The sequence below is a fragment of the Vulpes vulpes genome, chromosome 13, assembly GCF_048418805.1.
Source record: "Vulpes vulpes isolate BD-2025 chromosome 13, VulVul3, whole genome shotgun sequence".
Taxonomy (NCBI): Eukaryota; Metazoa; Chordata; class Mammalia; order Carnivora; family Canidae; genus Vulpes; species Vulpes vulpes.
Window position 1 is genome coordinate 132,727,144 of NC_132792.1, and position 6,759 is coordinate 132,733,902.

The window sequence follows — 6,759 nt, forward strand, 5'->3', positions numbered from 1 at the left end:
GTCTAGTCTTCATCTCTCATTCTTATTTCTCCCTGCCTCCCTCTTAATCCTCTGGTGATATTGCCTAGTCCTATTTCCTAAACTCATACCATTATGATTCTCACTTCCCTGGTTTGGCCCATGCTGTTCCCTTTGTCACAGGTATCTTTCACTCCACAATCCATCTCTATTACCACCTCCTTGGATAATTCCTGCTTTTTTATTATTTATTCTTTCTCCATAAAGATTTTCTCTAAAGGCCAGCATCCTGACTCCTTTTTCCCATAGACTCCCATAGATTTACCCCTCCCCATAAAAACCTTGCTTTCAAGAAAAAAAAAATCTGACAAATTAATTTACACTCAGTTTTAAATGACTGACCTCTGCTAATATTGTTGACCCTTTCCAGACAGAGTTGCCAGACTTAGCAAATATAAATACAGGACAACCAGTTAATTTTAAAATTCAGATAAACAATAAATAATGTTTTAAAGTAAGTATAGCCTGTGCAAAATTTGTATTTTATCTGGCATACCCTTTTTTCTGGGTATCTGGATTTTATCAGGATTTAGCAACTACCACGTGAAGCCTTGTGCTTATGTCACAGGAGGGACAGAGGCATCAAAGGCATCACCTAAATGAAATGGATAAAGACCTAAAAGTGGAACTTCATGTACCAGTCAGCAGATGGAGAGGCATTTGCCTGGCTAGAACTTCCCACCACTCCTGAATCATATTCTGCAAGAAAGGTCTTCTCCTACCCCTGCCCTCCATCTGTTCAAATGTTCATTCTGCTATGAGCCATCTCTCTGCCATAACTCTCAGCTCTGTTCTTATGGCTCCAAGTCTAGTCTTTAGTTCCCATTCTCACTACTGTTTTGTTTTGTTTTTAAAGATTTTATTTGTTTATTCAGGAGAGACACAGAGAGAGGCAGAGACATAGACAGAGGGAGAAGCAGGATCCTCACAGGGAACCCAATGCAGGACTTGATCCCTGGACCGGGATCACACCCTGAGCCGAAGGCAGATGCTCAACCGCTGAGCCACCCAGGCTTCCCTCTCACTACTGTTTAGATCCAACCTTAATATTCTGCTTCAGGTATCCTAGTGCCACCTGTAAGACTGGATTCCAAATAGGCTACACGAAGAAAGCTTTTGTTCCCAGTATAGTATAGGTTGGTCCATAAGGCTTAAAATCTTACAAAAAAACCTGTATTATCTCTCTCCTTAACTATTTGCAGCTCTGAAGTCATCACGTTCTGAAAACAGAGACATCTGGAGGAATAGAAGAAGGACTCCATATTCATCCAAGGTCTCCAAGATATCCATACTCATCCTGAACCTCCTTCCATGCACATATGCAAATCTGAGTATAGAGTACAGTGTACTTCCTTAAAGTAAATAAATTAATTCCATTGGCAATCTCTGTTCTTGTTCCCACAAGATTATTCCTTAAAAGTAAACCTAATTCTCTGAAGTGTTAACAAATAATTCAGATGTTTCTGTGGGAAAACAAAGAAATATATGTGACACTATAAGGCAAAAATTTAATTAAAATTTACATTAAAATTTAAATTAAAAATCAATAGAAATCCCTGCTTTCTCTCAAAGTTCCTCTTTGATGACATGCCACCCCTGCCCTCTTCTCAACTCTTCCCACAGCTGCTCTATCCCCTGGTTCCAAACTAAATGCCTTCCCTGTCTTCTCCCCACCAGCCTTCCACTCTTGGATTATTAGAACAATTCTGTTCTCCAGGGCTTCTCCAACCCAGTAACCTCAAACCCATCATCTCAGTCAACAAAGTATCCTCTTCTGAAAACATTTGGTGATTATCCCTAACAACTACCTTTGTACATTTCTCCATGTGTCATAACCAGGGGAAACCAAAGGTAGCCTTGAAAGGTTAATAGTGCCCCCAAACAAGTGTTTTGCAACTAAGAGAAATAGCACAGCAAAGATGCAGTCACGTTGGCTTCTCTAGAACTTATTGCCAAGACTATAGTCTTTTAACTATAGTCTAAAAGCTTAGACTTTGTTCTAAAATATAGGGATTTTCATGGGGCACCTGGGTTGCTCAGTGGTTGAGCATCTGCCTTTGGCTTGGATAATGATCCTGGGGTCCTGGGATCAAGTCCCACATTAGGCTCCTCACAGGGAGCCTGCTTCTCCCTTTGCCTATGTCTCTGCTTCTCTCTCTTTGTCTCTCATGAATAAATAAAATCTTTAAAAATAAATAATAAAATAAAATGTAGGGAATTTCTCCACATTTTTTTCCTGGATACATTATAATCTTGAGCCTCTATTTATCTTAAAACTCAACTTACACAGGTGTTTGCATTCCTTTTAAATATCTGGTTGTGACAGAGCTTACTGCTGATTAGATTTCACTGTTTCAGTTATATACATTATAATATTATTTTGTTCTGTAGATATGTTACACTCAACAAAATGCGACCGATCCAAAATATGTTTAACAAATATTAAAAGACTCAAAAACTTTAATGGGAAACTGATGGGGGCTTTTAAGCAGAGAAGTGGGATAAGTTAAATTAACAATATAAGAAAACAATCTGGCTGCATGGTGGAGAATTTATTCTAAGTGGGCGAGAGTAAAAATAAGAAGATCAGTCAAGAGGTCATTGCAAAAATCTAGGTCTTATTTTCAATAGTTTTGAAGTTGTGATAATTCAAAAAGAGTCATAGTTGAAGTGCCCCTTTATTTTATCTATAAAAGCAGCACTTCGTGAACTTTAATGCTATAAACAAAATTGTAAAAGACAGCTTTAACTATTATGAAACACAAAATATTTCAAATATTTTGGAAACAATCATGTTCCCATGCCAATGTGCTAGTTATAATTACTTGTTTTTTAAAGTACATTCTTGAAAGTCTTTGTACAACAATTTGTCCAGGAGTACAAGTATGCACAATACCTGGCACACACTATGTACTCAATAAATATTTACTAAGTAAATAGATATATTTATCATTTTTTTAAAAAGTAATCCCTCATTCAAGGGCACTGGATGGCTCAGTCAAACATCTGACTCTTGATTTTGGTTCAGGTCATGATCTCAGGGTCATGAGATAGAGCCCTGCATTAGACTCCATGCTCAGTGGGGAATCTGTTTGAGATTCTCTCCCTCTGCCCCTGCCCCTCTGCCCCATGTTCTCTCTCTCTCAAGTAAATAAATAAATCTTTAAAAAATTAAAATTAAAATAGTCCTTTATTCATCTGCTTTACCAGAAGTATGATCTATAATCCCAGCATGTATGGTAGAATATTTAAGAATAGACAAAAATTATCTTTGACTTATAAAATTAAGCTATATAATTTTAAATTACACAAAATGCAGTAGGAATTAAAACTATGGATATGTCTGTGGAGAAAATAACCAACAAAAATTCAAGCTATTTGTTTTCTTATTGGAGGTATTGTGGTTAACAAGGAAGGATTCAGTAACATGAAGGATTCATATAAGGAAGAACTTCCTGATAGTGAAGACAGCTAAAAGAAGAATAAGCACCAAAAAGAAATTCAGCATCTGCTCTTCTGAGAGGCTTTGTAAAGACCATAGTCCTCCATAAGTCTCACAAAATTTCCATGTAAAATACATGATGTCATGGACAGTGTGAGCTAACATTGCCTTTTGCCAGCCATGATTTTTATTTTTAAGTTTGAAAAGCAAATGGATAAAGTGAACACCATTTCAGTAAGAAACACTTAACCTAATTAAGAAAACAAGCTAATCAGGTGTTATTGCAACACAAAATCCACAAAACTAGGAAGTATGCAATTATAAATGATGATCTCCTTGCAAAGAAGTATCCCCTCCCCAAGGTCCTTGCCACATATGAAAGTAATCTTACTATACTTATTTAAAAATTTATCATTATTCCAACTTTTTCATTAGTTTTCACTGATACTACTGAAAGGTAAATACTAGTCAGTCTCTTTGCCTTAAATTTAAAACTAATAGGAATATATCAGTAATCCTCGAGGCATCCCAATGGTTAAGGGACCATTTCATTGACCCTGAATAAGAGAATCATTTAGCAGCAAGTACATGCAAGAGCATTGTGCTAGTAAGGAAAAAATAAGCAGATCCTGTCTCTCAAGAATTTATTATCTAAACGAATACATATAAACAAGCACATGTATAAGCAAAAATTCTGGAGTAGCTGAGGACAGTGATGGCTGTATAGTGACCCATCCCCCAGGATCCTCATCAAATGATTTGAAACAATTACAAAGAAAAAGTAATTTCTACACCAAATCATACCCTCGGTATAACTTAAAGACAGACAGTGAAAAAACTGCAAAATAACTGCAATTAAAGAATAAAATCAGCAAATTACAATGTATGGTCTCTCAGTTTACCACCCCACAACACCCTATTGCAAGACTATTTGGAGGTGAACCAATAAAAACTACATGGAAGAAAGGAGGGGGAAGCTAGTAAAAGGGGCTTCATACATTAGAAAAAAAAAAACTAAAAAAGTATCTAGGGAGGGAGGAGCACAGACTACTGGGAAGGAATTTCAAATCTAAGAGAAGAACTAGACACGTTTAAAATGATTGGTACAATCTGAACAGACAGGCCTGGTGTAAACATAGACTGCATTTAATGAGACAGTCTTAGCTCTAGAAGAGAAAAGAAAGACAAAAGAAAATAAGGCCCTTTGGAAATTTGGTGTTAAGAGAAAAAGAAAGAAAAAAAGGGGGAAAATGTAGTCTTGTGAGACAAAAAAAGAACCACAGAATTTGAAGGACTCCTAATCCCTCCACCAAAATTAAACAAACAAACTGTTAATACCTGAACTTCTCTATTCCTTCAGAAGAAGATACCATTAAATGAGGAATATAACAAGACACCCCAATATCGTAAAAGTAAGAAGATGAAGGTTATGCTATGTCTAGATAGATGGATAGATAGATAGATAGATAGATAGATAGATAGATAACTAAATAGGAAGGAGAAAGGGAGGGAAGGGAAAAGGAGAGGAAAAAAAGAAGGGAGAGACAAATGAAGGGCAATCAAATTCTTTCTCAGAGATCCACTCGAAGAGTTCTATTTATGTCTCCTTGGCCAAAATTGAAATTGTGTGGTGATTTCTAAGTGTGAGAGCATCTGAAATAATCACCTTTCACAGCCTACAGTGCAAGGTAGAAAGGGAAAAACGAACTTGGAAGCTCTTGGATACCCAAAAAACAACATATGCCATATCTCTCATATATCTATGCTGACACTTGATTAGTAAGCAGTTCAGCTAGATATTAAGTTATAAGCTAAAAATCAAATTGTCTTAGACTTTTGAAGTCATGGTCTCATTGCCTTCTAGCCTCTACGTTACTAAAAGCTCATTGTCATGTCCATTCTCTACATGACTTTATGCATGACTTGTATTTCTTTTTCTAGAAGGTCATGAGAATTTCTTGTTATACATGCAGTTCTGAAATTTCATGGTGAAGTGCCCTGGTTTGGGGTCTTTTCAAATCTCTAAGTCATGCTCAACACAGAGCCCTATACAGGGCTCAATCTCACAATCCTGAGATCACAACCTGAGTGAAATCAAGAGTTGCATGCTAAACCAACTGAGCCACCAAAGCACCTCCATTGCCCTATCCTTTCAGCAATGAAAATGCAAGACAAGTGTTCACACCTTACTTAGGCAAGACTGGAGGAAATAACTCAAATGAAGATGTTGTTTTGATCATGGACTAATACTAAGTGTTGAGCTTGTTAGTGTACTTGTTCTTTTTTTTATAATAATTATATATTTTCCTGATTCAAAAGCTTTAAAGTAAAAAAGTGAAAATCTTACTTTCATTCCTGACCTCTATCTGCCCAGGTCCTCATCCCCTTCTTTTTAGTTCCTACCCTCTCTCTGGTCTCTTCAGGTATTCACTTTTATTAATGTCCAGCATCATTTTTCAGTTTATTTATGCAAATATGAGAAAATTAAAATGTGCTTTCTTATTTCCCCTTGTTTTACACAAAGAACAGCAAAATATATATACTGCTCTATATTTTGCTTTTTTATTTAATAATATACCTTAGCAACAAGCATACAGAGAACTTTCTCATTCTTTTAAAAGTTGCATATTATTCAATTGCATGCAGGCACTGTATTTATTGAATCAATCTCCTATTGATGGACATTTTGTTTCCAATATTCTTCCATTTTTCTTCAATGTATAATCTTGTACACAAATAATTTCACATGCTACTCAATTATATTTGTAGGATTAAATGTTTTGTTTAGAAATAAAAATTGGGTGTTTTGGCAAAGTTATGATCCTTGAGAACTAGTGAAATGTTTGGCATTGTTGTTTTTCTTTTTCTTTTTTTTTTTTTTTGCTTTGTTTTGATTTTTTATAAATCTGGAGCTAGACCAACCTAGGCTTAAAACCAGATGTGGAGTGATGTATGTGACCTGTTTATTTATGATTTGGCTTCCAGCATACAAAAGTAGAAGTGAGAACAGAGCAAAAGGAATGATTCAGGCAGTCCTTCCCTGAGAGAAAAAGCAAAATAGAAAGATATTGGCCTCAGTGGCACAACATGCTCCAATTACTGGGGTTGCCCCCATGGTGTCAAAGCTCCATAATTCCAACTTTGGAATAGTTCTACTGTCATTCTAACAGTATACTCTTATTCTATTATACTCTCATTCTAGTGTTATGGTTTGTCTAGATCATGAAAATAGAAGGGCCTGAATTTTCCCTGAAGAACATGAAGTTCTTATTGTTAATTGTACTGAGAAAAGGATAATT